At 43.0% G+C, this 24709-nt stretch overlaps 1 long non-coding RNA gene across 2 annotated transcripts in view; it reads left to right on the top strand.

Annotated features, from left to right (window-relative positions):
• The window catches only part of LOC141094930 (uncharacterized), a 78949-nt gene extending 54648 nt beyond the window's left edge, over positions 1-24301 (top strand). For both annotated transcript variants that reach the window (XR_012233203.1, XR_012233204.1), the window contains exons 2-4: positions 16978-17057; positions 17668-17714; positions 22439-24301. This is a non-coding gene — a long non-coding RNA (uncharacterized lncRNA). The remainder of the gene's footprint in view (positions 1-16977; positions 17058-17667; positions 17715-22438) is intronic.
• Positions 24302-24709: the final 408 nt, after the last annotated feature.

The raw sequence follows: 24709 nt of genomic DNA on the forward strand, positions 1-24709 counted from the left end.
ATTTTATATTACTTAAGATGGCGGATAGCACAGGCCTGAGTGGATTACCTGGAGCCTGGTGGTTGGGAGGTCCTTGAAGTTGGTTAGAAATTGGTCTGGGGGATCTATTGGGATATGGATTCCTCCTTTTGGAAGTTAATATGGTTCTGGACCTGGTGAAAGGTGGAGGGGAGTTTCGGCAAGAGTTTGTCGGATCCCCAGGAAATTCAAGTGAACATTGGAACCCTTGTGGCTATGGTGCTCCCGAGCTAGTGGGGTAAAGGCTGGGAGTAATTGTTGGTACATTTTATGTTTGGTAATCACCAGATTTGGGAGCTTCAAGGACCCCCCCAGCATGTTAATGTTATTTATGCTTTGATGTTTATTTTATGTTTATTTTAATAAGAACATGAATTAAAAATTAAACAAAAAAAAAACTAGTTATTTGTTTTCCTTTTAGTGGGTCCTTGAAGTTATTTATAAATTGGTCAGTAGGGCTAACTATATTAAGTATGGACCTCTGGGGTGGGGTTCTTGGAGTTGACGTTGAATCAGCGAAAAGGAATTGGAAGTTAAAATTCCGGACAGTTAAAAATTGTTTTGGTGGATCTGGCTTTTGGTTACGGCTCTGGACGGGGTTTTGCCTGGGAGCTTTTGGTGGTTGGACTTCCCGGAATGGGATGTTTGGTGCCCTCGAGCTGGTGGTTTACGGCTGAGGGTAACGTGGAGTTTTAAGTTCTTGTGTTTTTGCCAAATATTTAGCCAGAATTTTTGGGGGCTCCAAGAACCCCCCCTCAGGTCGTATAAGATTGTGTATTTAATACTTATTGTAAATGTTTATGTTATTTGCTAATTAACTGGCCGCTGACCCCCCTGGGTTTGGAAGGGTAACTGTTATGATTCAGTCACCGAGGAGGAAAAAACAAAACACAAGCTCAGCCAAGAAAATCAGAGAGGTTGGAAACTAGCGGATTGCAGACCCCTGATCCTATCACACAACTAGCAGTAGCCGTGGAGTGTTCCTATGGTGATCCTAGACACCTCGTCACAGCCGGAGATCTACACAAGCCTAAAGAGAGAAAAGAGAAAAACTGACTGCCCCAGAGCAGACCCCAAAGCAAAAGGCAGCCCCCAGCATATAATGACGGTGAAGCAAGATGAAAACACTAACACAGATAGAAAGATAGGTTGAGCAAATGATGGGGCCCAAGCTAACTAAAAAGGACAGGACAGAAAAGCTGCTGTCTGCAATCCGAGAAAACCCTGCCAAAAAATACTACCAACACAACTGATAAGCAAATAGGACCCTGAAGTCACTAGACTTCAACCCTCTATCAGCACTCAGAATATTCTGGAAGCAGAGCAAAAGAGAACACTGATCAAGGAAAAAGAATCCAGCACACCCCCGGCCGGGGATGGCTGAACTCAAAAAACAAGGTAAACAAAACCAAAACTATTAAGTTCAATAGCAGAGCAAAAACGTATCTTTGGGAAGCAGGAATCACACTGGTCTCCAAGAATCCAGCAGAGAAATCACCAGCGACTCAGAAGGGCGTCGGCTGCCTTATATCCAGTCTGTAGTTCCCGTTACCCAGTCACGATTCACCTGATCAGGTGTTTGGTTTCTTTCATCCAAATCATCCTCACTACCTTCCTTCACCAGAAGAGGGAGATCCTCGGACACAAAAGATGAATGAACAGATGAGCTCACAACAGTACCTCCCCCTTGAGGAGGGGTCACTGAACCCTCATCCAAGCCCCCGGGCCGATCAGGATGAGCCTGATGAAAAGCACGCACCAATCTTTCGGCATGAATATCAGAGGCAGAGACCCAGGAATTATCCTCCTGACCATAACCCTTCCACTTAACCAAATACTGGAGTCTCCGTCTAGCCAGACGGGAATGCAGTATCTTCTCTACCTCATATTCCATGTTACCTTCAACCAACACAGGGTCAGGAGGTGCCGCCATAGGAACCACTGGTTCAACAAACCTCTTCAACAAGGACTTATGAAACACATTATGAATCTTAAATGTGACAGGAAGAGCCAACCGAAAAGAGACCGGATTAATAATCTCCAAAATCTTGTAAGGTGAAGAAGCCACTTTCATAGAGATATTCTTTGATGACAACCAGACCATATCACCCACCTTAAACCGGGGACCAGTGGTCCTATGCCGGTTAGAAAACCGCTGGGCCTTTTCCTGGGAAAGAGACAACTTATCCACAGCTTGGTCCCAAATCTGCTGCATTCTTTCCACCACAGTGTCAACCGCTGGACAGGCAGAAGACTCCACCTGCCCTGAAGAAAATCGAGGATGAAACCCAAAGTTACAGAAAAAGGTGACATCAAAGTGGCAGAACTAGCTCTATTATTTAAAGCAAATTCGGCCAAGGGTAAAAATGAGACCCAATCATCCTGATCAGCAGATATAAAACATCTCAAATAAGCCTCAAAAGTCTGGTTTGTTCTCTCCGTCTGCCCATTGGTCTGAGGGTGAAATGCAGAGGAAAAGGACAACTGAATTCCCAACTTGGAACAAAAGGTCCTCCAGAATCTAGAGACAAACTGAACTCCGCTGTCCGACACAATGTTCTCAGGAATCCCGTGCAAGCGAACCACCTGTTGCAAAAACAAGGGCACCCACTCTGAGGAAGATGGCAACTTAGGGAGTGGTACAAGATGGACCATCTTAGAGAATCTATCACAAATCACCCAGATAACAGTCCTCCTCTGACAGACAGGCAGATCAGAAATAAAATCCATTGAAATATGGGTCCATGGCCTGGGCACCGGCAAAGGCATCAACAACCCACTAGAACGAGAACAAGGCTTAGATCAGGACTGCACAAAATTTCTGACATCACGAGACAAGGCAGGCCACCAAAAAGACTGACTCACCAAATCTCTAGTACCAAAAATACCTGGATGACCAGCCAACGCGGAGTAATGAACCTCAGACATCACTTTCCTCCTCCACTGGTAAGGAACATATAACCTACCACTGGGACAACGCTCAGGCTTATCCTCCTGAAACTTCTCCAGAGCACGTCTCAAATCAGGCGAGATGGCAGAAAGAACCACCCCCTCACCTAAGATGGTAGCAGGCTTGGTCACAATAGGAGAATCGGCCAAAAAGCTCCTAGAGAGGGCATCAGCCTTAACGTTCTTAGTGCCCGGAAGAAAGGAGACCACAAAATCAAAACGTGTGAAAAACAAGGCCCACCTGGCCTGTCTCGGATTCAAGCATTTAGCCGACTCAAGGTAGATCAAATTCTTGTTGTCAGTGAGGACCACAACTTGATGTCTAGCTCCCTCCAACCAATGTCTCCACTCCTCAAATGTCCACTTCATGGCCAACAGTTCTCGATTCCCCACATCATCGTTGTGTTCCGAAGGAGAGAACTTTCAGGAAAAGAAGGCACAGGGGTTCATTTTAGATGTTACAGGATCTTTTTGGGACAAAACAGCTCCTGCACCAGTCTCTGAAGCATCCACCTCGACCTGAAATGGAAGTGAGACATCGGGTTGTCCTAAAACCGGAGAAGAAGTGAACCTCCGCTTCAGCTCCTGAAAAGAAGAAACAGCCTCTGGAGACCAATTCAGCAAATCAGCGCCCTTCTTAATTAAATCAGTCAATGGTTTGGCAATAACAGAAAAATTGGCTATAAACTTACGTTAAAAATTAGCAAAACCCAAAAAGTTCTGGAGAGCCTTCAAAGAAGTGGGCTGCACCCAATCATAAATGGCCTGTACCTTGGCCGGGTCCATTTCAATAGTTGACGGAGACAAAATAAATCCCAAAAATGAAATCCTCTGTACACCGAAAAGACATTTCGATCCCTTAACATACAGGGAGTTTTCCCTCAAAATCCGGAACACAGTCCGAACATGTTCCACATGAGAGTCCCAATCCCTGGAAAAGATCAAAATATCATCCAAATAGATGATCAGAAACTTATCCACAAAGTCCCGGAAAATATCATTCATGAAGCACTGGAAGACAGAAGGGGCGTTAGTGAGCCCAAAAGGCATCACCAGGTACTCAAAATGTCACTCCGGAGTATTAAACGCTGTCTTCCATTCATCCCCATGCTTAATTCGAATAAGATTATACGCCCCCTGAGGTCAAGCTTGGTAAACCAGCAAGCACCTTCAACTCTAGAAAATAAGTCAGAAATCCGGGGTAACGGATACTGATATTTAACAGTAATTTTGTTAAGGGAGCGATAGTCAATACAGGGCCTTAATGAACCATCCTTCTTGGCCACAAAAAAAACCCCAGCACCCAAGGGTGAAAAGGATGGTCTAATATGACCCTTCTCCAACGACTCCTTAATATAAGAACGCATAGCCTCATGTTCGGGTACAGATAAATTAAAAAGTCGACCCTTGGAAAATTTACACCCCGGACTCAGCTCAATTGCACAGTCATAACTCCTATGAGGAGGCAAAGACGCAGACTTACTCTCACTAAACACATCATAAAAATCAGCCAAATAGTCAGGAACCTCATGCGACTGGGGAGAGGTGGAGAAAACAGGAGTGTCACTAAGAGCACACCAACAACCCCAACTCACCACAGACACAGATTTCCAATCCAAAACTGGGTTATGGATTTGCAACCAGGGAAACCCCAGCACGATGGTATCATGCAAATAATGCAACACCAAAAATCTGCAATTTTCTTGATGGTCTGGGGCGACCCGCATTACCACCTGGGTCCAAAACTAAGGTTTATTCTTCGCCAAAGGAGTAGCATCAATACCCCTCAAAGGAATAGGCGTCCGCAGGGGTGTCATAGGGAAACCACAACGTTTAGCAAAATCTAAATCCATTAGGTTCAAGGCCGCTCCTGAATCCACAAGGGCTTTAGCAGAAAATGTGGACAGGGAGCAGATCAGAGTAATTGTCAGAAGAAACTTAGGTTGTACACCACCTACAGCAAATGTGTGTGTGCAAAACGTTTCTCTCGTTTAGGGCAGACAGAAATAATGTGAGAGGCATCTCCACAGAAAAAATATAGCTTATTACGTCTTCAAAACTCCTGATGTTGCGCCCTAGACAAAACTCTATCACATTGCATAGGTTCAGACATTTGTTCAACAGGTGGCAGCATTTCCAGTATAATTTTACGTTCATGTCAATGCCGATCAACCTGAATGGCTAATGACATAGAATCGTCAAGACCAGAGGGAACAGGAAATCCCACCATAGTATCTTTTACAGTTTCCGACAAACCCTTCCGAAAGAGAGCTGCCAAGGCACCATCATTCCAAGTGGTGAGGACTGCCCACTTTCGGAATTTTTGACAGTACAGTTCTGCAGAATCTTGACCCTGGCTCAATGCCAACAGGGTCTTTTCAGCTTGATCAATAGCATTAGGTTCATCATACAACAACCCCAAGGCCTGAAAAAATGCATCCACATTAGCTAGAATCGGATTATCTGGTACTAAAGAAAACGCCCAATCCTGGGGATCGCCGCGCAGCAAGGAGATGACAATTTTAACCTGCTGCGCAGAGCTCCCCGATGAGTTAGGCTTCAAGGCAAAAAATAATTTACAATTATTCTTAAAATTCAAAAATTTAGACCGATCCCCGAAAAACACATCAGGAGTGGGGATTTTTGGTTCAGCAACGTGTGAATGAGCAAGATAGGCGGAAATTCCTCGCACTTCAGCAGCAAGCTGCTCCACACGATCAGACAATTGCTTAAACTCCATCAGAAAAAAAAAATATTCCTCCTGCAGCCTCAGAGAAAAAGAGGAAAAAATATACACAAAAAAAAATTCTGACACTTTTTTTTTTTTTTTTAAAGAATTCCTTCCTGCTTTTGAGTACCCTAGAATCTGTGGTATGGCTGGTGAATCTGTTATGATTTAGAAAATCAGAGAGGTTGGAAACTAGTGGATTGCAGACCCCTGATCCTATCACACAACTAGCAGTAGCCGTGGAGTGTTCCTACGGTGATCCTAGACACCTCGTCACAGCCGGAGATCTACACAAGCCTAAAGAGAGAAAAGAGAAAAACTGATTGCCCCAGAGCAGACCCCAAAGCAAAAGGCAGCCACCAGCATATAATGATGGTGAAGCAAGATGAAAACACTAACACAGATAGAAAGATAGGTTGAGGAAACGATGGGGCCCAAGCTAACTAAAAAGGACAGGACAGAAAAGCTGCTGTCTGCAATCCGAGAAAACCCTGCCAAAAAATACTATCAACACAACTGATAAGCAAAAAGGATCCTGAAGTCACTAGACTTCAACCCTATATCAGCCCTCAGAATATTCTGGAAGCAGAGCAAAAGAGAATACTGATCAAGGAAAAAGAATCCAGCACACCCCCGGCCGGGGATGGCTGAACTCAAAAAGCAAGGTAAACAAAACCAAAACTAATAAGTTCAATAGCAGAGCAAAAACGTATCTTTGGGAAGCAGGAATCAGACTGGTCTCCAAGAATCCAGCAGAGAAATCACCAGTGACTCAGAAGGGCATTTTCTGCCTTGTATCCAGTCTGTAGTTCCCGTTACCCAGTCACGATCCACCTGATCAGGTGTTTGGTTTCTTTCATCCAAATCATCCTCACTACCTTCCTTCACCAGAAGAGGGAGATCCTCGGACACAAAAGATGAATGAACAGATGAGCTCATAACAGGTAACCATTTCTGGTATGGCACCCTGGTTTTTGAGGGGTATTCATCTCAGGTTTGGCCCCCTGGTGTGGAGGGTAACAATCTCGTGTATGGCCCCCTGGTATGGAGGGGGTAACCATCTCGGGTATGGCCCCCTGGTATGGAGGGGGTAACCATCTCGGGTATGGCCCCCTGGTATGGAGGGGTGACCATCACGGTATGGTCCCCTGGTCTCCAGAAGTATTTATATTTTATAAGACCCTGATGGTGTAAAGTGCCTGGGGTCATGGCAATCATATTTTGCATGCCTACGAATAAATTGGCTCCTATTAGTCAGGAACAGGGGCTGGAGGGGAGAAGAGAACAAGGTAGGCATGCTTTTCAATACAATCCATAGCTTCAAGGACCCTCTCTCTTTTTTCATGTGACTTGAGAATGCCGAGGCACGGTTTTGACTGCTTATATTGACCAAACCATGTTTCTTTCCATGTTTCTTTAAAGATTGTCATCTGGACAATGCAGTTATCTATTGCATGAGACTGAAGAGCAATGTACCTAATCTGTGTGCCCTTGAGTCAGTGGGAGTGACTAAGGGTAAAGTAATCAAGTGCATTAACATGAAGTGCAATATGCCTATTCCTGATGCCCTTGAGCTGGTGGGAGCGGCTAAGGGTATAATCAAGTGCATTAACACAAAGGGCAGTCATGCCTACTCCCGGTGCCCTTGAGCCAGTGGGAGTGGCTAAGGGTAAAGTAATCAAGGGCATTAGCACGAAGGGCAATATGCCTATTCCCAATGCCTTTGACCCAGTTGGAGAGGTCAACAGTAAATGTTATCAAGTGCATGAAAAACAATTAACAATGGCATGGCAGTGTTATTAATAATGCCTTTGTAGACTTTTTCTGCTTTAGGTTTATTTAAATTACTACTTATAATGTTGATGTTATATTGTGTATAGTTTTTAATTACTCCCTATTTATAATTTCTTTATATTGATATGTTCATCACTTTTCGGGTAGTGATAGTACGTAAGTGGGTTTAAGAAATTTTACTGCACAGCTACTGTAAATAATGGTGGTTTCTAGAACTAAAATCTGTGAATTATTAGAGCTGGCTACAATGCATGAGGTATAATAGTTTTTTGAGGCATGATAGATGTCATTATACAGGTATTCAGATTGTAGCTACGACCTTAATTATGGTTTACTTTCCACATTCCCCATTATGGGATCCTCATTGCAGGATGTTTAGCAACTGTTATTTTGCTGTAGTTACCGTATTATCGATCATAACTTGGTAGCATGGCATTGATAAAATTCCAGAGCTCCGACAGATTCATTTTATTTTTTTTATTACATGTGTGCACAGTCTTTCATAGCATGTAGAAATGGTTGATGACTTTATTAGGCACGGTTGGTGGTGGTCGAGTCCATTTAAGGTGTCAAATGGCCTCTCTGGTGGCGGTTTAGGAGTCAGGTGGAAGTTGCAGACAAGTTAAGGTGGACTCATTTTAACTAATAGAGGATGTAAAACCTCATGGTGGTGAACAGGCTCGGCTTTGGTGGCCAGCCTCAAGGACGTTGTAATGGTAACGTCAATCAGGGGTGGGCATAGGGGTTAAGCACAGGAGTGAGGATAATAGGGTCATTGGTGCCCTGAAAGTTTACTGGCTCTGCTTGAATGGCAAGCAAGTGTGTGCCACCCCTTTATGGCTGTCTGGCCTGGTTCTGTATGTCAGACAGCTGGGATATCACAGTACTTGTGAATCCCAATGTAGTAGCACTTCACCTGACTCCTACTGTGATTGTTTTAATCCTGTGATTTAAATAAAGCTGTGGCCATTTTGACAACCAAAATAATGTGTTGTGTATTTATTCTAGTGCCTTGGTTTACTGTAGTTATGGTGGTTTTAAGATGGAGTGGGGGTCCGTCCCATATCCATAAGTCAAGAAACCACTGGAGCCATAGGCGGAGGAGGACATGACTTAGGGATGTGTGGACCTTTACTCCTGCAGCTTTTTTGGTATAGTGGTATATATTTTAAGCAAGAGTGATGTTGCTTTCAGAGGAAGAAGCACAGTATGTATGTGCCTGGTGGGTTACTGTGAGGAGGGTGGGGCTTATATAGAACAGGAAATCTGTCTCTCTCCCTCTTTCATGCACAGGATGAACAGGAGGAAGCATTTCCCGCCCTCCCGCCCCTGTTTATAATCATTGTCCTGAAACGTTTTAATTATTGCTTGTATGATGAATGCTTTATTGTATTTTCAAATTACCATTGTATATTTTGTTCCAGGTTCAATTTTATCATGTCTATAAAGAGTTAACAGCATTAACCTTCTAAGCCCAAGGGAAGGGCCATCCTTCAGCCATGGTTCCCTAGAGGTTTCCTCCACAGGGGGTTTTTCCTCTCCTGAGCGCTGTAGTATGACTCTTTGTGAGTCAGAGGTTTGCCAAGTTCGTCCCCTTAATGCTTTTGCAGGGACTTCTAGTTTATAAGTTTACTAAAGTGATTTATTAAAAAAAAAAAGGTGTCAAATGTGAATTTATAACCCATCACAGCTTTGCGGTTTAGGAGTTAGGTGGAAGTTGCAGACAAGTTAAGGTGGACTCATTTTAACTAGTAGAGGATGTAAAACCTCATGGTGGTTTGGTGGCCAGCCTCAAGGACGTTGTAATGGTAACGTCAATCAGGGGCGGGCACAGTGGTTAAGCACAGGAGTGAGGATAATAGGGTCATTGGTGCCCTGAAAGTTTACTGGCTCTGCTTGAATGGCAAGCCAGTGCGTGCCACCCCTTTATGGCTGTCTGGCCTGGTTCTGTATGTCAGGCAGCTGGGATATCACAGTACTTGTGAATCCCAATGTAGTAGCACTTCACCTGACTCCTACTGTGATTGTTTTAATCTTGTGATTTAAATAAAGCTGTGGCCATTTTGACAACCAAAATAATGTGTTGTGTATTTATTCTAGTGCCTTGGTTTACTGTAGTTATGGTGGTCTTAAGATGGAGTGGGGGTCTGTCCCATATCCATAAGTCATGTCCACAGACTCAATTAGTCAGACTCTAACCTCTACAACATGAGCAAGAACAAAAAGCTTTCTAACAATGTCAGGGACAAGATCATAGACCTGCACATAGCTGGAATGGGCTACAAAACCATATGGAAGGCACTGAGTGAGAAGGAGACAATTGTTAGTGCAATAGTAAGAAAATGGAAGGAATACAAAATGACAGTCGATCGACATCGATCTGGGGCACCATACAAAATCTCACTTCATGGGATAACCTTGATCATGAGGAAGGTGAGAGATCAGCCTAAAACTACACGGGGAGAGCTTGTTAATGATCTCAAGGCAGCTGGGACCACAGTCACCAAGAAAACCATTGGTAACACATTACGCCGTAAAGGTTTAAAATACTGCAGTGCCCGCAAGGTCCCCCTGCTCAAGAAGGCACATGTGCAGGCCCATCTGAAGTTTGCCAATGAACACCTCGATGATTCTGTGAGTGATCGGGAGAAGGTGCTATAGTCAGATGAGACGAAAATTTGAGCTCTTTGGCATTAACTCAACTCGCCGAGTTTGGAGGAAGAGAAATGCTACCTATGACCCAAAGAACACTGTCCCCACTGTCAAGCATGGAGGTGGAAATCTTATGTATTGGGGATATTTCTCTGCTAAGAGCACAGGCCTGCTTCACCGCATCAAAGGGGGAATGGATGGAGCCATGTACCGTAAAATCCTGAGTGACAACCTCCTTCCCTGTGCCAGGACATGAAAAATGGGTCATACAGCCAAGACAACAAAGGAATGGCTCAAAAAGAAGCACATTAAGGTAATGGAGTGGACTAGCCAGTCTCCTGACCTTGATCCCTTGGAAAGCTTATGGAGGGAGTTGAAGCACCAACTTGCCAAGCGACTGCCTCAAAATCTTAATGATTTAGAGATGATCTGGAAAGAGAAGTGGACCAAAATTCCTTCTGCGCAAGCCTCATCAACTAAAAAAAACCCAAAAGAATATGAATTTATAAAGATAATAAGACTAAAATATGAATATAAGAATATTTAGATCCAATAAAACAAGGGGATAAATGTGAATAATATAAATTTTATTGCAAAAAATTCCTAAAGGACAAAAATCAGGTAATAAGGTGAGGTAGAAAATGACCAGTGCTAGCAAAGCATGTGGATAAGAATAATAAAGCACCGGAAAGAAAACACAGATGTTTCATTACAAATGCCTGCACAGGGTCACATGAAAGAGTAGATGTCCACAAGGGATATATAAACCAGGTAACAAATAACACCAGCTACCAGTGGTTAACTCTAACATGCCCGAGTTCAGTGAAAGTGAGTCATGTAATATCATAAGAATAGAATATTCCTCGTCAATGGCCATATCTTAATATAGAAAACATGATAATCCTAAACATGAAGTGCTTAACCCTTTTCTGACATCAGACATACTATCCCGTCCATGGGACCTGGGCCCCTATGCCCATGGATGGGATAGTACGTCATAGAGATCAGCGGCGCTCACGGGGTGAGCGCCGCTGATCACGGCCGGGTGTCAGCTGATTATCACAGCTGACACCCGACACTTTGTGTCAGGGGCGGTCACGTTTATGGAAGCATCTGCAGGGAGGGGGCGTCCTCCGTGCTTCCCTGAGCCCCCCGGAGCAGCGCGATGTGCTGCGTTGCTCCGGGGTCCTCCTTCCCTGCATGTCCCCGGATCCAATATGGCGGCGGGGACCTTCGGGGGCCTGTAGGGAGTCAGCTTTCTCAGTGCCTGCAAAGCGCAGGCATGAGGAAGCCTTCTGCAGTGCCTGTGATGTGTCAGATCAGCGATCTCACACATGACAGTGATATCCCCCCTGGGACAGTATAATAAAGTTGAAAAAAAGTGTAAAAATAATTTTAAAAAAATCGCTAAATAAATAAAAAAAAAAATATTCCCTAATAAATTCATTTTTTTGGAAATAAAAAAAAAACATTAAAAGTACACATATTTAGTATCGCCGCATCCTATAAAACTGTCCCATTAGTTAACCCCTTTAGCGAACCTCTTAAAAAATAAAAATAAAAACAAAGCAAAAATAATGCTTTATTATCATACCGCCGAACAAAAAGTGCAAAAAGTGCAATAACACACGATGAAAAAGACGGATATAAATAACCATGGTACCGCTGAAAACGTCATCTTGTCTCGCTGAAAATGAACCACCACACAGCATCATCAGCGAAAAAATAAAAAGGTTATAGCTTGCAGAATAAAGCGATGCAAAAATAATTATTTTTTATATAAAATTGTTTTCATTGCATAAAAGCAACAAAACGTAAAAAAAACTGCATAAATGAGGTATCTCTGTAATCGTATTGACCCAAAGAATAAAACCGCCTTATCAATTTTACTGCATGCGGAACGTGTAAACGCACCCCCCAAAAGAAATTCTTGAAATGCTGGTTTTTGTTCATTCTGCGTCCCAAAAATCAGAATAAAAAGCGATCAAAAAATGTCACATGCCCGAAAATGGTACCAATAAAAACGACAACTCGTCCTGCAAAAAATAAGACCTCACATGACTCGGTGGGTCAAAATATGGAAAAATTATAGCTCTCAAAATGTGATGATGAAAAAACTATTTTTACAATAAAAAGTGTCTTTTAGCGTGCTGTCAAACATAAAAACCCACCATAAATAGTAAATCAAACCCCCCTTTATCACCCCCTTAGTTAGGGAAAAATAATAAACTTAAAAAAATGTATTTATTTCCATTTTCCCATTAGGGTTAGGGCTAGGGCTAGGGTTAGGGTTAGGGCTGAGATTAGGGTTAGGGGGTGTGTTGGGGTTAGGGTTGGAGTTCGAATTGGGGGGTTTCCACTGTTTGGGCACATCAGGTGCTCTCAAAACGCAACATGGCGTCTGATCTCAATTCCAACCAATTCGGGGTTGAAAAAGTCAAATGGTGCTCTTTCCCTTCCAAGCTCTGCCATGAGCCCAAACAGTGTTTTACCCCCACATATGGGGTATCAGCCTACTCAGGACAAATTGCAAAACAACTTTAGGGATCCAGTTTCTCATGTTACCCTTAGGAAAATAAAAAATTGGGGGCAGAAATATCATTTTTTTGGGAAAAAAATATGATTATTTTATTTTCACGCCCGGGCATTATAAACTTCTTTGAAGCACTTGAAGGTTCAAAGTGCTCACCACACATTTAGATAAGTTCCGTGGGGGGTCTAGTTTCCAAAATATGGTCACTTGTGGGTCACTTGTGGGGGTTTCCACTGTTTAGGTACAGCAGGGGCTCTCCAAAGGCAACATGACACCCGCTGACCATTCCATCAAAGTCTGCATTCCAAAACGTCACTACTTCCCTTCCGAACCCCGACGTGTGCCCATACAGTAGTTTTCTCCCACATATGGGGTATCAGCGTACTCAGGACAAATTGGACAACAACTTTCTCCTGTTACCCTTGGGAAAATAAAAAATGGGGAGTAAAAGATCATGTTTGTGGAAAAAATGTGATTTTTTAATTTTACGACTGTACATTATAAACTTCTGTGAACCCTGAGAGGTTCAAAGTTCTCACCACACATCTAGATAAGTTCCTTAGGGGGTCTAGTTTCCAAATTGGTGTCATTTGTGGGGGGTTTCCACTGTTTTGGCACATCAGGGGCTTTCCAAATGCGACATGGCGTTCGATCTCAATTCCAGCCATAAAAGTCAAACAGCGCTGCTTCCCTTCCGAGCTCTGCCATGCGACAATGTAGTGGTTTAACCCCACATATGGAGTATCAGCATATTCAGGACAAATTGCTCAATAACTTTTGCGGTCCTGTTACCCTTGGAGAAATAAAAATTGAGGGTGAAAAGATCATTTTTGTGGAAAAAATATGATTTTTTAATTGTACGGCTGTACGTTATAAACTTCTGTGAAGCCCTTGGGGGTTCAAAGTTCTCACCACACATCTAGATAAGTTCCTTGGGGGATCTAGTTTCCAAAATGGAGTCATTTGTGGGGGGTCTCCACTGTTTTGGCATATCAGCGGCTTTCGAAACACGACATGGTGTCCGATCTCAATTCCAGCCAAAAAAGTCAAATGGCGCTGCTTCCCTTCTGAGCTCTGCCATACGCCCAAATAGTCATTTACACCCACATATGGGGTATCAGCGTACTCAGGACAAATTGCACGATAACTTTTAGGGTCCTGTTACCCTTGGAAAAATAAAAATTGGGGGTTAAAAGATAATTTTTGTGGAAAAAATATGATTTTTTAACTGTACGGCTGTACGTTTTAAACTTCTGTGAAGCCCTTGTGGGTTCAAAGTTCTCACCACATATCTAGATAAGTTCCTTGGGGGGTCTAGTTTCCAAAATGGGGTCACTTGTGGGGGTTTCCACTGTTTAGGCACATCAGGAGCTCTCCAAATGTGACATGGCGTCCAATCTGAATTCCAGCCAATTTTGCATTAAAAAAGTCAAACGGCGCTCCTTCCCTTCTGAGCTCTGCCATGCACCGAAACAGTAGTTCCCCCCCACATATCAGATATCAGCGTACTCAGGACAAATTGCACAGTATGTTTTGCAGTCCAATTTCTCCTGTTACCCTTGGTAAAATAAAAAAAATTGGACCTTAAGTAATTTTTTTTCGTGAAAAAAAGTTAAATGTTCATTTTTTTAAACATTCAAAAAATTCCTGTGAAGCACCTGAAGGGTTAATAAACTTCTTGAATGTGGTTTAGAGCACCTTGAGGTGTGCAGTTTTTAGAATAGTGTCACTTTTGGGTATTTTCTATCATATAGACCCCTCAAAGTGACTTCAAATGTGATGTAGTCCGTAAATATAAAATGGAGCTGCAAAAATGAGAAATCGCTGGTCAACTTTTAACCCTTATAACTTCCTAAAAAAAAAAATTTTGGTTGCAAAATTGTGCTGATGTGAAGTAAACATATGTGAAATGTTACTTATTAAGTTTTTTATGCGCCATATCTCTGTGATTTAAGGGCATAAAAGTTCAAAGTTGTAAAATTGCAAAATTTTCATAATTTTTGCCAAATTTCTGTTTTTTTCACAAATAAACGCAAGTTATTTGAATGAAATTTTACCACTAATATGAAGGACGATATGTCACGAGTTAACAATGTCAGAATCAGTGGGATCCATTAAAGCGTTTCAGAGTTATTCCCTCATAAAGGGACAGTGGTCAGAATTGTAAAAATTGGCCCAGTCATGAACGTGCAAACCACCCTTGGGGGTAAAGGGGTTAAACAAGGAAAAAATGGAGGACAGCTTTACCTTGGGACATAATGTGAACCACATGTGGGAGGGGAGAGTGAGATACGCTGGAGCCTCAACACGCGATTCACCGCCCACGGCTTTGTCAGGAGGCGTAGTTTAGTTAATATGGCAGGGAATATTTATGTAAAGGAATGTAAGCCCCTTGATGATTTGGGGCGCAAACCAGCATGATACCCCTCCCCGTGTCTGTATGCTACATGATGTATACAGCAGGGGGTCTCTATCCTATATGATGTATACAGCAGAGTACTTATATCCTGTGTATACAGCAGAGGGTCTGTATCCTACATGACACATACAGCAGAGGGTCTGTATCCTATATGATGTATACAGTAGAGTATTTTTATCCTGTGTATACAGCAGAGGGTCTGTATCCTATGTGATGTATACAGCAGAATGTCTGTATCCTATGTGATGTATACATGTGAGGAGTCTGGGTGCTGCCAGGAAGGATTTGATAAGTGACGATGCCATTCTGTAGTTCTCGGGAAGTCAGAGACTGACTTTCAGTACTTTAGTGGTTATATTGGACAGGATGCCAGATTGGAGGTCAAAGGAATTAACTTTCTGTAAATGTATAGATGTAACTTAGGGGATGGAATAAATCAAAGAACAATGACAAATTTGATAATATTGATGTTGAGTAAGCATTATATATATACAAAGAAAATTGCAGTAGTACTTTGTTAAAGGGTAACTTCAAAATAGACTAGCTAAGGCTGGTTTCACATTAGCGTTCGGGGGCATTGTGGAGGGCTGCGTACTTCCTTCGTTAAGCTCTGCCTACTTCCCCATACTTCTGCATGCGTCCTGCGCACCTATTTTTAACATTGGGTACACAGGACATGCGGATGTATGTGGATGCGTTGTTTTGACGTGCCTGCCGTCAAAACGAAACTTGCTATGTTCCCGTGCGGTCGGAGCGTGCGTCAAAACGACGCATCCGCATACATCCGCATGTCCTGCGTACCCAATGTTAAAGATAGGTACGCAGGATGCATGCAGAAGTATGCGGAAGTAGGTGGAGCTTAACGGAGGAAGTATGCAGCCCTCCGCAAAGCCCCCAAACGGTAATGTGAACTTAGCCTTAGAGAACGTATATGGCATTCCTGGTTATGAGATGAGGTTTCCAAGTAGGGTTTCAACCAGTAGATAATAGAAAAGAAAAACTTGGCACTCAGGAAGTTGAAGTAAATGAAAACAAGTTTAATTGGCAATCCTTATAGTTGTTAACATTTTGGTGCATTCATCAGAAATGATTGCCTATTGAGTATTAGTCAGCAAGTGGCAGCACATAGTGTTGGCGCCATTCACCTAGCGAAGTGGATTGCAATACTATGGGCTGTCACTTGCAGATTAACATTCAATAGGCAATCATTTCTGATGAATGTCCATGTGTAGGACCAAAACATTAACAGCTACAAACAGGACAGAAGACCTTGGTTCCGTGTTAACAGGTCCGACTTTACTGTGCAATTCATTTACACTTTACTGCAGCATACAGATTAAGACAAAGTCTCTTTTTAGTGATGTTCCCTTGGTTTTATGCTCCATCAGTCTTTGTCCCAGTCCTGTCCTGAGACTCACCATTGTCACCCCATTCCGCGACCCGGCTGACATCTTCTTCATGAGGGAGACGAAGGGAGGCATGAGTCGCTATACCCCTTCTGGACCTTAGGTCTCAGACTGTCCCAATGTCCAGACATGTTTCCCTAGGGGGCACACCTCCCGCATTCCCAGGGACAGCCTTAGGGAACCGAACACACAACACCGGCCATAGGGATAAAATGTAACATTACTTTTAGCACACCAATAACATTAATATATGAAACTTCACACAACATCCTAACAAACCCTTTGTTGCCACGACACCTTCATTGTCAAAGCTTCCCCCCTACATGACGAATAACCCTATATCTGGCCATTATATGACTTTTATCCTGCATGATCAGTCTCTAATCTGCAATTCACTATTAGCTGGGGTAAGGAGACTACCTGCTATAGACAACACAGCACACATTGATGGATTCCTCCTTTTCATTCCTTTTTTTAGCATACAGAGAGAAGCAACAGCAACATGGAGGATATTATACAGCAATGTTGAGATGTCTGGATCTGAGTCAGCTCTGTAAGGTAAAACATTTGACCGAAATAGGCAGACACAAAAAGGTCATGTTGAACTGCTTGTTTCCTCTCCCTGCTACTCATTCTACTCCTTCCTCCCCTCTTCATAGTGTATAATGGGCTGTCAAAGGCTAGCTGCTGCCTGCAGTCCATGTTTGAGCAAGAGGAGTTGGAGCTCGTTTTTTTCTGAGTATATGACAAGTTTAAGAGGCAGACGGAAGGAAAAAAAGAGTCTGATCAGTGGCAAAAGAAGCTGATTTCTCTGATAAAATATACTACAAAGTTTCTCATATTCGCCTGATCTATTGATTTATGCACAGTGAGCCAAACGTACACTTACTTTTTAACTGTGAATTATCTAAGACACTGGCATAAATTTACAGCACATTTGATGAATGTGGAAGAAAGTGTATAAGTTGCCGAAGTTTAACACAATCCTTGTACATTGCTATTTAGCCATTTACCTGTGATCCTCCGGCAGGATACATTAACGACGTACTTTAATTAGCAGGTTGGCAGATTTACTTTAATTGAACTCCTCAGATTGTGGAGTTCAAAAGCAGCAACTAATTACCAGCAACTTATGAGTTAACATTGGATACATTTATTTCGTCCTCAGGGATTGTAGCTGGGCTGAAGATGACTTTGTGAAGATGAAATGTCAAGGTAGGATCTTATGTACTAATGAGCAGGTATTTTTAGATATATTATTATTTGTGGTCAATAATCTCAGCTGAGCTGTGAGGAAAAATCCGGCTACTAAAAACATAGCTTCAGGGACAAGAGACCCCCATATAAGGATTATGTTTAATATAGGATTGCACTGGGTTGCAGAGAAGGGAGATGGTACCCTAGAGAGCAACTAAAAAAAGGTCCGTCATTTGTTTCATGCTGTTACCTTAATATAAAAACATACATCCCAACTTTTGAAGAAGGGAAAGAAGGACAAGGGCACAGCACGCAGCAGCAAATTTTAGGCCACGCCCCCAACCGCACCCATTTCACAACTAGTCACACCCATGTCCATGCCCAACCGCGCCCATTTAACATTGCTGATCACACTAACTGGTACTGAAGGCACAGTGGCTTGTACTGTGGGCACACTGACTTGCACTGAGGAAAGGAAAGAAAAAAAAACAGAGAAAAAAGAAAACAGAAAGAAAGAAGAGAGATAGAGAAAGAACAGAGAGAGAAAGAAGAAAAAACAGAGAGAAAGAAAGGGAAAAGAAAGAACAGAGAGCGAAAGAACAGAGAGAGAAAGAGGGGAAAGAAAGAAAGGACAGAGAGTGAAAGAAAGAACAGAGAGAGAGAAAGAAAGGGGAAAGAAAGAAAGAAAGAAAGAAAGAACAGAGAAAAATAAAGAGGGAAAAGAAAGAACAGAGAAAAAGAAAGAAAGAACACAGAGAGAAAGAAAGAGGGGACAGAAAAAAAGAACAAAGAGAAAGAAAGAGGGGAAAGAAAGAAAAATAAATAAAGAGGGAAAAGAAAGAACAGAAAGAAAAAGGAAGAATCGAGAGAGAAAGAAAGAAAGAAAGAAAGAGGGGAAAGAAAGAACAGAGAGCGAAAGAACAGAAAGAGAAAGGAAGAACAGAGAGAGAAAGAAAGAGGAAAGAAAGAACAAAGAGCGAAAGAAAGAGCAAAGAGAAAAAATGGGAAAGAAAGAACAGAGAGAAAGAAAGAAAGAGGGGAGAGAAAAAGAAAGAAAGAACACAGAGAGAAAGAAAGAGGGGACAGAAAAAAAGAGCAGAGAGAGAAAGAACAGAGAGAGAATGAAAGAGGGGAAAGAAAGAAAAAGAAATAAAGAGGGAAAAGAAAGAACAGAGAGAGAACAGACAGAAAGAAAGAACAGAGAGCGAAAGAACAGAAAGAGAAAGGAAGAACAGAGAGAAAGAAAGAGGGGAAAGAAAGAACAGAGCGAAAGAAAGAACAAAGAGAGAAAAAATGGGAAAGAAAGAACAAAGAGAAAGAAAGAGGGGAAAGAAAAAAAGAAGCAACAGAGAGAGAGAAAGTAGGAACAGAGAGAGAAAGTAAAAGGGGAAAGGAAGAACAGAGAGAGAAAGAAAGAGGGGACAGAAAAAAACAGAGGGATAGTGAAAGAAATAGGGGAAAGAAAGAACAGAGAGAGAAAGAAAGGGGAAAGAAAGAACGAACAGAGAGAAAGAAAAAAGTAAAGAAAGAAAGAGAAAGAACAGAGAGAAAGAAAGAGGGAAAAGAAAGAACAGAGAGAAAGAAAAAAGAAAGATTAGAGAAAGAAAGAACAGAGAGAGAAAGAAAGAGAGGGAAAGAAAGAACAGAGAGAGAGAAAGAAAGGGGAAAGAAAGTACAGAGAAAAAGAAAGAGAGAGAAAGAAAGAGGCGACAGAAAAAAAGAACAGAGAGAGAAAGAAAGAGGGTAAAGAAAGAACAGAGAGAACAGATAAAAAAGGAACAGAGAGAGAAAGAGAAAGGAAGAACAGAGAGAGAAAAAAAGAGGGGAAAGAAAGAACAGAGAGAAAGAAAGAACAGAGAGAGAGAAAGAAAGAACAGAGAGAGAGAAAGAGGGGAAAGAACAGCGAGAAAGAAAGAGGAGACAGAAAAAAAGAACAGAGGGAGAGCGAAAGAAAGAAAGAGGGGAAAGAAAGAACAGAGAGAGAACAGATAGAAAGAAGGAACAGAAAGAGAAAGAGAAAGGAAGAACAGAGAGAGAAAAAAGAGGGGAAAGAAAGAACAGAGAGAGAGAAAGAAAGGGGAAAGAAAGAACAGCGAGAAAGAAAGAAAGAAAAGAAAAAAGAAAGAACAGAGAGAGAGAACAGAGAGAGAAAGAGGGGAAAGAAAGAACAGAGAGAGAAAGAAAGAGAGGACAGAAAAAAAGAACAGATGGAGAGCGAAAGAAAGAGGGGAAAGAAAGAACAGAGCGATAGAGAGAAAGAAAGAGGGGAAAGAAAGAACAGAGAGAGAGAGAGAAAGAAAGAAAGAGAAAAAAGAAAGCAAGAACAGAGAGATAAAGAAAGAAATAAAGAAAGAGGGGAAAGAACAGAGTGATAGAGAGAAAGAAAGAGATAAAGAAAGAAAGAACAGAGACAGAAAAAGAACAGAGAGAGAAAAAAGAAGTAAAGAAAGAAAGAGAAAGAAAGAACAGAGAGAAAGAAAGAACAGAGAGAAAGAGAGGAAAGAAAAAGAAAGAGGGGAAAGAAAGAACAGAGAGAGAAAGAAAGAACAGAGAGAGAGAAAGAAAAAAAGAAAGATTAGAGAGAAAGAAAAAACAGAGAGAGAGAGAAAGAAAAAGAGAGGGAAGGACAGAACAGAGAATGTGAAAGAAGCAGAAAGAAAGAACAGAGAAAGAAACAGAGAGAGAAAAAAATAAAGAAAGATTCTATAAAGATACTATAGCAGCCCGGCTCCAATTGTAATGCCCACCTGAGCCTCCCAGTGCAGGACATATCATGATCCGCTCACATGGCCGGCATCCCTGATTCCAAGGCGATCCTGCTGTCCACGCTGTCGGAGGAGGACATGGTGAAGGATCTGAAGCATTCCCTGAAATGCCTCCATGGTTCTGTCACAATCTCCTCCCGAAATTACCTCATTTCCAGTCAGCTTCCAGCACATCACTTCTGGTGGACCGTTATGTGCTAGTTTTAAAGTGCTTCTCAGGGCTCTGCCGTGTACTCCTGTGCCCGTGGGAAAAACCCGCTTTGTATGCCTCGAACACACTTGGCTCCGCTCCTTACATCCCATACACACATGCCTCCATTCCGTACACACACGGCTCCACTCCGCAAACCCCATACACATGCGGCTCCACTCCGTACACCTCATACACACGCGGCTCCGCTCCGTATACCTCGTACACGCGCGGTTCCTCTTCATACACACGCGGCTCCACTCCGTACACAAGCAACTCCGCTCGATACACACGCGGCTCCGCTCCGTACGTCCCGTACACACGCGGCTTCGCTCTGTACGCCCCATACACATGCGGCTCCACACTGTACACCTCATAAACATGTGGCTCCATACACCTTGTACACACGCGGCTCTGCTCCGTACACCTCGTACATGCGGCTCCGCTCAGTACACCTCGTACACACACGACTCCGCTCAGTACACCTCGTACGCACACGACTCCACTCAGTACACCTCGTACGCACACAGCTCCGCTCTGTACACCTCATACGCACATGGCTCCACTCAGTACACCTCGCACGCACACGTCTCTGCTCAGTACACCTCGCATGCACACGGCTCCGCTCTGTACACCTCGTACGCATACGGCTTTGCTGTGTACACCTCGTACGCACACGGGTTCTCTCCGTACACCACGTAGGCACACGGCTCTGCTCCGTACACCTCGTGCGCACGTGGCTCCATACACCTCGTACACCTCATACACATGCGGCTCCACTCCGTACACCTTGTACACACGTGGCTCCGCACGTCCCGAACACACGCGGCTCTGCTCCGTACACCTCGTACACATGCGGCTCTGCTCCGTACACCTCGTACACACACCGATCCGCTCCGTACACCTCGTACACACATGGCTCCGCTCCGTACACCTCGTACACACGCGGCTCCGCTCTGTACACCTCGTACACACGCTGATCCGCTCCGTAAACCTTGTACACATGCGGCTCCACTCCGTACACCTTGTACACACGCGGCTCCACTCCATACACCTCGTACACACACAGCTCTGCACACCTCATACACACGTGGCTCCGTACACCTCGTACACACACGGCTCCACTCCGTACACACACGGCTCCGCTCCGTACACCTCATACACACGTGGCTCCGTACACCTCGTACATGCGCGGCTCCGCTCCGTATACCTCGTACACACACACGGCTCCACTCCGTACATCTCGAACACACACGGCTCTGCTCCGTACACCTTGCACACACACAGCTCTGCTACATCCACACTGTAAGCCCCTCCTGACCCCCCACAGAAACATCACCTCATCCAGCACCATGACAACCAGCACAGCAGAATCCTGCAGATACGGAGGTCCCTGATCATGTGACTCCTGACTCCTCCCCTCCTGTGACCTCATCACAGGTCCTGTGCGCGCAGCCACAGAACAGCTCAGCCACATAATTGCAGGCTGCAGTGGCTCTCTCTGGGACGGCGAGGATGGGGTCGGTGCATGGGGGGCATGGCGGCTCAGTGTAATGCAGGAAAAATAGCGTCCCTGGTGGGACGCGGGTGGGGGGGTCAAAAACGGGACAGTCCCGTGAGAATCGGGACAGTTGGGAGCTATGTTAAAACGACACAGGTCTTATTGACCCTCCTCAGTAATACTGGGTTTATTTGATTTTCATAGCTACCTCAGCCTTTTTTTTTTTTTTTCAGAAACAATCCCTTAAGCAGGATCGTAAGTGATTCATTTTATTTTACAATTCTAGGGCAACAGGATGCTACAGGACATGCATTCTTCTAAACCAACTTGATTTTTTTTTTCAATTTAAATGGACAGCTTTAAAGATGGAACTTGAATTATTATATCATGCGCCTGGGAAGTTTGGCTTAGTTTGAAATCCGCTGTCCACAAGGTCAATGTTACATGCAGCATGATGTGGAAGGGGGGACGTAAAAGGGGACATTGAGTCATTCCAGGCAGTGGCAGGTGATGAGCCTAAATTCAGAGTCAAATTGATGAAAATGACAATGCTGGCCAAGGAGACCAACTGCCACAGCAGGGTAAAGAAAATGAACCAAGGGACCCTGGGTCGTGCTGTCGAACATGGCTGACTTTATGCTCGATTGATTTTTAGATGACAGGCTATCATTAGCATCAACTGACTATTGGATCGCCATGCTTTTACACATTTACTATAAAAGTAAAATAGGAGAATGTTTTTTAGATTCAAAAAGGGAGTCAAAATTGGTGCACTACCAGAATAAGCTGAGTTCCTTGCTCAGAAAAGCTTCCACTGAGCAGATGCCTGATGACCACCCATCTGACCAGAAGATTGTCCCCCCCTCTAGAGTCAACATTTCCATGTCTGAGCCAGCACCAGGGCTGGTACATCTAGAGGAGTCTGCAGCAGCAACGATTTCCAAACCAGTGAGGCTTCTACTCCCTGTCCATTATATCATCTATATAGTGATACTGCTGCCGAAATGCCAGTGCTGGCCACACACAGCTGAACATCTCCTTGCCTGTCCCATCCTATTCTATACTGCGTGGCTTCTGTTGATGGCACTGCCACTAAAAGCCATGCCAGTCACACATTTCATATCTGCCCACCTTGTTCAAGATGTATACTTTACTGCTACTGCCATGACTGCGAGTGCTGACCCTACACTGCCAGATATCTCCTTGCCTGCCCCATCATATTCTCTTCTGTGTGGTTGTTGCCACTTCCTCTGCCCCTGCCTCCAGCATCCCCTGCATGTTCATTGTGTTGTGTAGCTCCAGCATACTTTACTGCTGCTACCCTGATGAAGTTAATCTGCTGCCACGAAAGAAATACATTTTGCATGACTTATTGAAAAGCCATTGTGTTTTCCCTTTCGAAACAGCAAATTCATTCCTGATCCCTAAATTAAAGGTTTAATTTTTGATCAGCTTGATAAAAAGCCATTGTTTTATCATTTTACAACCACTAAACTGTTGCTGATTCCAAAATATGGATTTTTTTACAGGGTGTAAAAATGCTATAGCTTTTTCATTTTACCAACAACAATCCTCTTGCTACTCCACAAACAGGGATAATATTTGCACCACCCCTTATGAAAATCCACAGCTTTTTCTATTTCCATGACCCCTGTATGAATAGCACCAAATGAAGGCATCTGACCTGAAAAAGGAATAGATTATGGAGCATTTTTCCTATTTAAATTGCCTATAAACACCAAGCAGGAATACCTCAGTCATGTATATCTTAATAAAAAGCAACCATGGTGACAGTCCCGATAGTTCCGGATCCAAAGTGTACAGGGAACCGCTGACTCTGTCCTGGCTCATCTTCTTACACTTAGGCTTCCTCTATAGACTGAGCAGTTATCCTGATGGTTTTTGTATATATATCTATTTTTGCTGTACTATTTGTATATTAATATTTGTACTTGCACTTTGTGTAATTATACTGTGTACTCCTTTATATACATTATATGCCTCTCCACTTTAAGCCATGCCCACCCTTTCTTTTCCTGTACTTGTCCCTCCCCATAATTATTTTTTGATTGTTCAAGTTTTTATAAACCCTTGTGGTGTTTTACATCTACTATAATAAAAATTTGCCTTTTAATTTATTCTGTAAAAAGTGTTGTGCCTTTGGTGTTTTTAATTTAAATAACCTCTAAAGCCTGATACTGCATTGTTTTGCTAAATGGGTTCTACGTTACCACCAATTACCAGCTGTTTACCCATGGCCAAATAGTTGAGGTTAGGACAATTCTAAATCTGTGTTTGCGTTAATGAACTACAAATGAGTTCAATAAAGTTCTAAGAAACCTCAGACTGTTACACATTTTTTTCAGGTCAGTTAAAAGCTTAGTAGTATTTGTGATTTGAGTTAAATCAATTTGCTGAGAATTGATTTTTTGGGAGAAATTTCTTAAAGCTTGCAAATTCGAATTTCTAAAGATGTGATCATCTCTACTTAGCACTTTTGGGTAATTTAATGCAAATAATCTAATAGTTCTACAGGGAGAGGGTAAAGCCAAACAAA

Source organism: Dendrobates tinctorius, unplaced genomic scaffold (genome assembly GCF_039654945.1).
Source record: "Dendrobates tinctorius isolate UK_male_01 unplaced genomic scaffold, ASM3965494v1 ptg000065l, whole genome shotgun sequence".
Classification (NCBI taxonomy): domain Eukaryota; kingdom Metazoa; phylum Chordata; class Amphibia; order Anura; family Dendrobatidae; genus Dendrobates; species Dendrobates tinctorius.